The sequence below is a fragment of the Vulpes vulpes genome, chromosome 12, assembly GCF_048418805.1.
Source record: "Vulpes vulpes isolate BD-2025 chromosome 12, VulVul3, whole genome shotgun sequence".
Lineage (NCBI taxonomy): Eukaryota > Metazoa > Chordata > Mammalia > Carnivora > Canidae > Vulpes > Vulpes vulpes.
The window spans coordinates 31,515,438-31,525,359 of record NC_132791.1 but is presented as its reverse complement, the minus strand read 5'-3'; the positions used below and the strand labels follow the sequence as shown (position 1 = coordinate 31,525,359).

The 9,922-nt window shown below is 38.7% G+C and overlaps 1 pseudogene; it reads right to left on the bottom strand.

Annotated features, from left to right (window-relative positions):
- Positions 1-6,223: 6,223 nt before the first annotated feature.
- On the bottom strand, positions 6,224-7,497 carry LOC112927605 (non-histone chromosomal protein HMG-14 pseudogene; annotated as a pseudogene).
- Positions 7,498-9,922: the final 2,425 nt, after the last annotated feature.

Sequence of the window (9,922 nt, the reverse complement as noted above, 5' to 3'; positions counted from 1 at the left end):
GATGATGACTGAAATTATTTCTATAATTAATAAGAAACAAAATACATAATTAGCCACCTTCTCCTTCTATTACAGCCCAACGGGCCTCCATCAGGTCTGTAAAAATTTCGGATTCTTTTTGGTGGTAGGCAGTGCTGTTTGTTGTGGTTTGGCTTTGTCCAATAATGTGAATTGAAAGAGCCAAATTTCACTTGAAGTTGACAAAACATGCCCATTAGCATCATTCCTAAATTCTATGACTTTTTACTAATGCTGCTTTGACTGGTGAAGTTCCAAGACATTCAATATACCCAAATGTCCTTGAGGCTTCATGAACTTTAAGATCCTGGGTAAAGTCACTTGAGCAGCTTCTGACCAAGAGTGATGGTCACCCTTGTCCTCTGTAACCGTGAGGCTATTATGTTGTTTGCACGATGGACAGCCCCTCATATCATTCCCCATAACTCCCACTCTTTCAGAATCAGTTTGCCTACCTCAGATTCCTCTCACACCTGTAGTTCTGATTCATCCTCACACTCGATCTTCCTGAGGTGTGGGTCATCCATTTTCAACTTGCACTTGCCCAGCACTCTCTCTATTGTCTTCAGGACTACCGTTGCTCATCTTTTAACCTGTTTGGAGAAGTCTTTCTTTCTTGGAGATGTTTATTTTCCAGGATACAATGCAGTCAATTTAATTTTATTACTCAACTCTCCTGAATCAGATTGTCTTGATGGTGTGACTTTCTCCTGTCAAAGGGACAAAAACAGTCTGGAGAAGGGGAGGGAGATGGGTTGGTTTAAGTTCAGGTATAGTTTTACTTTGCTTCCACTCAAGACCCTACTAAGGCCTGATGAATCTCATTCCTCACCCCTCAGTGGCTGTCCTTCAGAAGGATACTGTGTTGTCTTCCTGAATCTGACCTACCACCATTGCTACCCTTGCTCAGCCAGGCCTATCTGTTTGGTCTAAAGCTTCAAACAAGGCTTGGGCATTTCCTGCAGGAGCTTTGTTTCTCAGGAAAACTTTGGGAGAGATCTAGTTGTCTGATAGATTGTTCTCTCTGTATTCTATGACCTTTAGTTTTTTTAAAGATTTTATTTGTTTATTTATTTATTTATTTATTTAAGAGTGAGGGAGAGACAGAGAGAGAGAGAGAGAGTGCAAGAAAGCACATGCACACAAGTCGAGTAGGGAGGAGCAGATGGAGAGGGAGAAAGGGAGAGAATCTCAAGTATACTCCATGCTGGGTATAGAGTCTGATATGGAATTCAATCTTATGACCCTGAGATCATCACCTGAGCTGAAATCGAGAATTAGACACTTAACCAACTGAGCCACCCAGGGCCCCCAGGACCCCTATGACTTTTTTTTTTAATTCTTTAAAAGTTAAAAAAAGATTATTGTAGAATACTAAAACCTACAAAAGATAATACAGACTTCTTATAAATTCCTTACCCAGTTTTCCTTATTGTTAACATCTTACATTACTGTAGTACATTTGTCACAACTAAGGAACCAACGTTGGTGTATTACTATTAACTAAACTCAATATTTTATTTGGATTTCACTAGTTTTGTGACTCTTAAGGAGATATTTTTGCCAAAAGCCCGATAGATATATGGGATGGTGTTGCCTGTTATATTTTGGATTCAGCTCTGTTCTTTTCTTTTTTTAAAAAATTATTTGTTTTTATTTTAAAGAGAGAGAGTGTGTGCATATGTAACTAAAATGAGTAGAAGGAGGGACAGAGGGAGAGGGAGAGAATCTCAAGCAGACTCTCAGATGACCTGGAGCCCGAGGCTCAATCTCATGATCCTGAGACCATAACCTGTGCCCAAATCAACCTACCGAGTCACCCAGGTGCCCCCAGCTCTTTTCCTTTCTAGTTAAGTTGGGATGATGAGTTGCTTGGTTGACAATTGATTACATCATTTTCTAGGTGTGTCCTGAAAGGGGTGCCAATTAGGACAAATATTTTTTTTCACACAGCAGTTCTTTGCATTTTTAGAACTCCAAAGTAAGGGGGCAGGGTAACCTGAGTCTTTCTACTTTTAGTGAAACCTTTTGCTGAGAAAGAGCAAGCTGAGGCCGCTGCCTTGTGACTGTCCCTGCCCTGAAGATTTATGGGAATGATACTGATCTCAGGCAAAACTATAGTGACTGGGAAAGCAGAAGGGGCTAGCTAAGGTTTACAAATAGGAATAAAACAAAAATCATTTGGATTTTTGGATAAAGCCGAATGAAGTGAAACCAGGATCAACTTAAAAACATATAAAACTATTAAAGTGCCCAAAGGGATTTGGATTAGTGGTCATAGAAAATCTTGTGTGTTTACTATACCTCCTTAAATGTAAAATCCATCTCTGTAAATGTTCTGAAGATGCTGTGTGTATGTGTGTGTGTGTTTGAGCTGGCAGGATGACATTCATTGAGCAAATAAATATTGAACAGCTAGCTACCTGTGGACCAGGCACTGTGATAGTCACTGGGGATACTGAATAAAGAACTCTTGTTTTTGCCCTCAAGAAGCTATGGCCTGGCTGATGGTGAGCTTACATATGTATAACTTAGCAGTTTTTCTTTTTAACTATTTCTCTTCCTCCAATTTATACTTTATCTGGCACAGCAGGAGATCTCCAGCTATTGGCAATATGACCATTGTCCTAAATTTATCATCTGTTAAGAGAGAAATAAAAATATAAATTATCACCTTCATTAACATATGTCGATTAAGTTCTTGTTCTCTGTAGGACTTTTGCCAGCCAGTAAGCAAAACAAAACAAAAAACAATGTAAGATATACTCTATCCCTTTTTACCCACTGTATTTTCCTAAAAAGAAAAACAATGGTGCAAGGTAACCTTAGTTCTTTCCAAACAAAGTTACAGATTTCAATTCCAGGGAGATTAGAAAAGGATGCAGTCACTCCTAGCTGAAACTAGAGGTGAGACTTCATGAAGAAAATTTTCAGATTATGCCTAGAAATAAAACCTTATGTATGCACAGGGTTTTCAAGGGTTGAACTAGACCAGCCAAATTTATTAAGCACCGCCCCTTTCCTTTGCTGTTCCTCATTTCCTTACCTTTGTGTGCCAAGATGACTGACTGATTATGGTGAACCCTCATTCATTTCTCATTAGTTGGATTAGGAGAAATGGTTAAGATAGAATGAGATGGGCAGCAGTAGGCCATGCTACCCTGAGACTTAATTAAATGTAACACAGCAAGTGTGGAAATTATCATGGTTTCTTAATTTCTCTGGGTTCCATTGCAGGGCTTGAAATCCCCTATACCAGTGATTTACTAACTGGTCATCTGGATATCATGCTACAATACAGAATTTTGGCCTGGAGTCTTAATTCATAGTAGAAGTGAACACATATTCTGTGCTTTTTCTTGATGTCGCTAATTGTTGTTTTACCCATAGGACATAATTGGAGAATTTCTGTCATAATTCTATCATAATATTTCAACTTTAGTTTTCTAATAGTCTTTGTCACATGCATTTTTATTTTTAAAATATAAATGGCAAATGATTTATTATGCTATCGTCATATATATGTTTATGTGTGTGTATGTATATAATTTCCCACCCCCTAAAGAAGTGAGTTCTTTAAAGGAAATGAAAATAAAAATTTCATAGGGTGTAGGGCAAAGCAAATGCTCATCACAGACTTATCTGACAAGTCTCTTTCAAGAGCCTGTCCACAGATTGAAGATTCACTCTTTGCTCAATTTGCATCCTTGGCCCAATAAATGTTTTATGACCTCCCTCTATAAGCACTCACAGCCAGAAGGAGGTAATGCAAAATTGATCTGTATATTAAAACTGCTGAGCCAAGCAGGCTTGCTCCTGGAATTACACTGATTATGTGTATGTGTGATTCAACAGGCCCTATTGAGACACCATAGTATTTGAAAAGACACCCATCAGCTGCATTTTTCATACACACAGTTTCTTCTTTTCCTCCCCCTCTTAACCCTCTGGACCGGCTTCTATATTCACATTTTTAACTCCCTTGGGCTCATGAATAGCAATAAGTGTTTTGAGAAAAGAAGATGCTTCACCATTATGCTCAGCAGTCTATTATTTCTAGAGTACAAGGAAGGACATGGACCTTCAAATCAAACACACAGAGGTTGGAATCCCAGCTTTACCATTTATTTGCTATTGGATTTGGGCACATTATTATATCTCTCTGGACCTCATATTGCTATTTTAAAATACAGATAATAACATCCACCTGCCTGAAATTGTTGCAAATATAGCTGGTATAGCCAGGCTTTGGCTGTCTGTGAATATAAAATGAAGTCCATTTCCTTTAATATCCATGTTATGATGGTGGAGTTAATGCTGGTGTGATAGATCCCCTTAAAGCATGCCCTAATTAGTTCTGGAAATGGCACCAGGTTCTCTTTTACATGGGCTAATAAGAGATTCATTCAGATTTTTCATTCTATCCTTTTTTTGGCACTCTCCCAAAATGTTTATTTATATAACACCTATTTTTATTGATATCTATTTTGTCCTGGGAACTTTTTAGCACATGGGTTATTGGTGAACAGGATGGGCAAGGTCCTTGTTTTCATGAAACTTATAGATTGTGGTAGGTGGGGGTTGAGTGAGTGAGACCAAATAGATAAATAATTATAGATAAGGATAAATACTTTGAAGGAAATAAAACAGAGCAATCCTGTAGAAATTGAATAGCAAAGTGGTATAAGGGAGCAACATTAGAGATGGTGGTCAGGACAGTTTTATAAGGAGTTGACAATTGAGCTAAGACCTAGATGATGGGATGAAGCCTACTAAGTAAAGATCAGAAGGGGAGGAAGAACATTCCAGATTGAAGGATTGAAGGAGTAACAAAGGCAAAGTTTTGAGAAAGAGCCACTGAGTTAGAGAAGCTGAGGGAAAAGGAATATGATTCCAGTCACTAATTCTGACAAGTGGGTTTCTTCCTACACCACTAAGTAATTCTTTGACACCAGCTGAGTGTCTTACAATTCAACTCAATTCTGATACTATCTACGTGTGAGATAGCATCAGATTCCACAGGGTAAGGGTTCAGTACAACAACACTCAACACTCCCCCACTTGACCTTGCCCTTCAGATGAAGGTTGTTCTGTGCTTCTGATTGACTGGCTGCTTTAAATCAGAGGTTCCCAGGACCGCCTTCTTTGGTTTGTCTAATTGCTAGAATAGCTTATGGAATTCAGGAAACCAGTTTACTCACTAGATTACTAGTATATTATGAAGGATGTCAAAGGATATGAATCCATGACCAGATGAAGAGATACATAGGGCAAGGTATGGGAAATTCTGTGCCTTTTCCTTGCACACCACTTTTTGTGGATCTCCATGTGTTCACTAATGAGGGAGCTCTCTGAATCTTGTCCTTTTAGATTTTTATGAAGTCTTCAGTGTATCGGCATGATTGATTAAATTATTGGCCAATGGTAATTGATTCAACCTCCAGCCCCCCCCCCCCCCCCCCGCCCCTTTTCAGGGAAGTCAGGTAGGGGCTAAAAGTTCCAACCCTCTAAGCACATGGTTGGTTCCTCTGGTGACCAGCCCCCATTCTTAGATGACCTAGAGGCTTCCCAAAAAGCACCTCATTAACGTAACAAAAATGCCTTTTGTCATTCTCATTGTTTATGAAATTCCAAGGGTTCTAGGAGCTCTGTGCCAGAAATGGAGATGAAGATCCAATATGTATTTCTTATTATAAATCACAGGGAATATAAGAAAAATAGTGAGAAAGGGATAAGGTGGTAAAATATGAGTCTGAGAGTTGTGCAGGGGCTTGATTATGTATGGCCCTGCAGGGGATCAAGGGGCATTTAGAATGACTGGAAGACATGTTTTAAGCAGGGCATGTTTTAAGCAGGTAAACCACATGATCTAATTTACTTTTTAAAAGATATTTCTGGCTGTTGGGTCTCTAAGAATATGAATACAACAGTGGAAATAGGGAAAATATTTTGGCTATTATTGTAGTCCAGATAAGAAAAAATGATGGCTGGTTTTGTTTGAGGAGGTTGAAGCAGAGAGAAAGAGAGAGATGTGAAAGATTTGAGATCTACTTTGACATAGAACCAATATGACTTGTTGACGGATTGGATAAAAGGGCAATGAGAATTCAGAAGTGATACTTAGACTTAGTTATTTAGTAGATTTATGTTAGTTTTATTATTTGTTTAATATTGCTATTTTCTTTTTTTTTCTCTCATAATTTTTTTATTGGTTGTTCTGAGGATCAGTACAGACATTTCAATTTGTACACAATTCTTAACGTACGTACTGAAAATCTAAAAAATCATGTAGTTGTGACCCTTTTCTAAAAGTTATTCCAGTGACCTTCCAGCTTAAAATTTGGAGGCAAATTTTCCTTAACAGTATATCAAGTACCAATATTTTCAAATGTTGATACACTGTTACTTTGTTAAGTCCCATTAATTCACAATTTAATATCATATACACTACATAGTCAAATTTTCAATCTTGCACAGCACATTAACAGTTACTAGAAAAACTGGACTACCACAACCAAGATGTTACAGAGTGCACAAGAATTCTGACAAGGAGAGCCAAGATCTAGGAGTGGTTTTCTTTAGGAAACAATTCTACCAAAAACAACATGGGAATAGAAGAAATTTAAAATGTTCAAGACATATTAAATGCACGACTGACTCCAAATTGCCATTTAGTATGCTTGGTATTTATTATAGGATATAAAAACTACCCCGTCTATGGAATGTTGAGCTGACACCCAAGACAATCAAAGCCTCCCACATTCAATATCCCACTATTTTCTGGTTGTACCAAAAAATAAACAACCAGCAAATGATTTCACCTCTTAAAAAAAAGCATTTACACTTAAAAAATGGGATGAGGTGGGATTCCCTCCTTCTTAAAAATGTTTCTAGAGCTACTAAAAAACTTGCATTTACAAAATAGTTGATAAAAATATTCCTCTGGGTTGTACAAGAAGGGAGACAGGGACCACTGATAAGCCATGGTACATGGTATCAGTCAGACTTGGCTTCTTTCTCTCCTGCTGCATCGGAGGCTGGACTCTCCTGGTTCTTGGTTTCTCCGTTTTCTGCAGGTAAGTCTTCTTTCGGTTCTTGGTTAGCCACTTCAGCCTGTTTTCCCTTTGCGCCCCCTTTCCCCTTGTTTGCACTTTTTTTGTCTGAAGATTTATCCTTTCCTGCCGCCTTTTTTGGCTTCGTTTTTGCGTGAGCAGGTTTAGCGGACAACCTCGCCGACCTCCTCTTGGGCTCCTCCTTGGCCGGTCCCTCGGCGGAGCTGACCTTCCTCTTGGGCCTCGTGCGGCGGGGCGGGCGCGCCTGGTGCCTCCTGCAGCTGGGCCGCCTGGGCCGCTGACGCTCCTCCCGCCGCCCGAGCTGCTGCCTAGTATTGCTATTGTCTTGGTTATTTAGTAGTACTAAATGACATGAGAAAGGGATAAAATTTTGTCGGCAGTGGCGGGGTGGTATAGTACAGAGCATGAGTTCTGTTTTTTTTTTTTTTTTTTTAATACCACTTTTACTATTGAAGATGTCAAGTAGTTAGATATACAGTCTGAAACCCAAGGTTTAGAGAGGATGGGGGATTTAAATTAGAGAGTTATGAAAATATATATGGTATTTAGAGCAATGAATGTGAATGAGTTATTGAGGAATATGAATGAGAGATAAAGGAAGAGGTTATAGAATCAATCCCAGAATACTCTAACATTTAGAAGTTGGCTACAGAAGAGAAAAAAAAAAGAATATTGAGAGAGAATCAATGAGAGTGGGAAAAAAATGAAATAGCGTATGATGTTCTGGAATTCAAGAAAAAAGGTTTTTAAAAAGTTAAGAGTGAATGTACTGCTAAGAAGTGAAGCAAGAGGAGACAGAGAAAGGATTATAAAATTGGCAGCATGGAGATCACTGACAAGATCCTGATGAACTATTTCATTGGAGTCATTGATGTATAGGAGTGAAAATCCAATTGAGGTGAGTTGAAGATAAGATAGGAGCTAAGGAGGTGGATATAGACAAGAATTTTGAGATGTTTGGCGGTTGAAGGAAGTAAAGAAAAGAGATATCCATTGGCAGTACATGAAAAGTCCCCAAGGTTTTTTTGGATTTGTTTTTTCTAAATGTCAGATAAAAAAAAAACCTGTATATTTTCCAATATTAATAACCTTAGAGAATAAACTCATGGAGAGTGAGGGAATCATTGCGAGAGTGAAATCTTTGAGAGAGCTAGAGAGGATGTCTATAGAATACAGTTGCTTTGCCTGGCATTTGATAAATAGGGATTGGTCTTCCCTTGTAGGAGAAGAGAAAACAGGCTGTAGATTCATTTTGCAGGAAAGTGAAGACAGTTCCATCTGATTATTTCCATTATCTCAGTGGAGTACAAGGTAAGGTTACTATTTAAGAGTGAGCAGGGAGGAAGAGGGGTTTGGGAGGGTTTGAGGAGAGAAAAGATGTGAAGTAGTCTCTGAGGGAAGAATGTCAGCCTTTAAGGAAGTGTTCTAGTCTTGCCAGGCAGGTTTGAATATCCTTGGAGAAGGAAATGAATTTAAAGTAAGACCTTTTAGTAAGGTGAGGTGCCATTGCTCCTGCAAGACCTCTTGAAAATGGTACTCAACACACAAAGCTCTGCTGATGGCTGCTGCTGCCATTCTTGTTCTGGGAGGTGCTCTGTGAGGGAGAAGTCCCTTTGGGACTGCATTCCAAACATTAAAGGAGCACTCTCAGAGCAAGATTTGGCTGCAGTTTTTGACAAAGTTTTGGACCTGGTAGAAGGAAGTAATGATGATGTGAATTTAAGAGTATTCTTTAATATAGCTATTCTTACAGTTCACAGGAACATTTTCCAGGAAGGTCTGATGAGTATTTTGTTGCTTATAAATCAACTGGCTGCCATGAAGGTAGTAAGGACCATTTTACCCTCTCCAAAGAGAATGCCCCCCCTTTTTTTTAAAAATATTTTTTAAAAATTTTTTTTTATTTATTTATGATAGTCACACAGAGAGAGAGGCAGAGACATAGGCAGAGGGAGAAGTAGGCTCCATGCACCGGGAGCCTGACGTGGGATTCGATCCCGGGTCTCCAGGATCGCGCCCTGGGCCAAAGGCAGGCGCCAAACCGCTGCGCCACCCAGGGATCCTGAAAGAGAATGCCCTTGAGAGTGACTGTTCTATGTCCAAGAACCACATATTCCAAGGAGATGAAAATATTCTATTCTCATATCAGCCTGAGGTCTTTCCACTCCTCATTTTCTGTCCCTAGAATTTTCCTCTTCCCAAGTTGACTGACAATAGTAATATCAAATCATGTTTGAAAAATGTCTGTTTTAACCAAAATGGATGTAGTCTTACTTAATGGCCTGAATTAGATAATAATATTAGTGCAGTCAGATTATTCTCTCTAAATGATATCATGTATAGAACATCAGTGGTTGAGTCTGATCACATACTTTTTTTAAGTCAACTAACAGTAGCTCAAGGGGAAAACCATATCTGTATGCTTTTCTCTAGTTCTATCTCACCTTCACATTTCCTATTTCAGCTACTCAAGAACATGCACAATTCCAATAAGCAATAGTATTTTTTTTAATCTACACACAGCCCAGGAATACAGTTTGCAGAAACACAGTTTTTATGCAGGGCAATTTACATTGCCAAATAGAATTCATGGCAGTGAATATTTTACATTTTTTTCTCTAAAGAAAATATGTGTGTGCTGGTTTTATGTTTGCAGAATTATGGCTCATTCAAGAGCTCCCCCCCTTAACAACAAATGATTTGTGTTTCCTTCCATAAAGAAAAACTGAGATCTCTTTGTACATTGATGGATAACCCCAGTAATTTTTAAATAACAATTTTTGGAGGTCTCAAAAATGTTTAGGTTTGAGTTGCAGTCTAAGGGCCTTGCT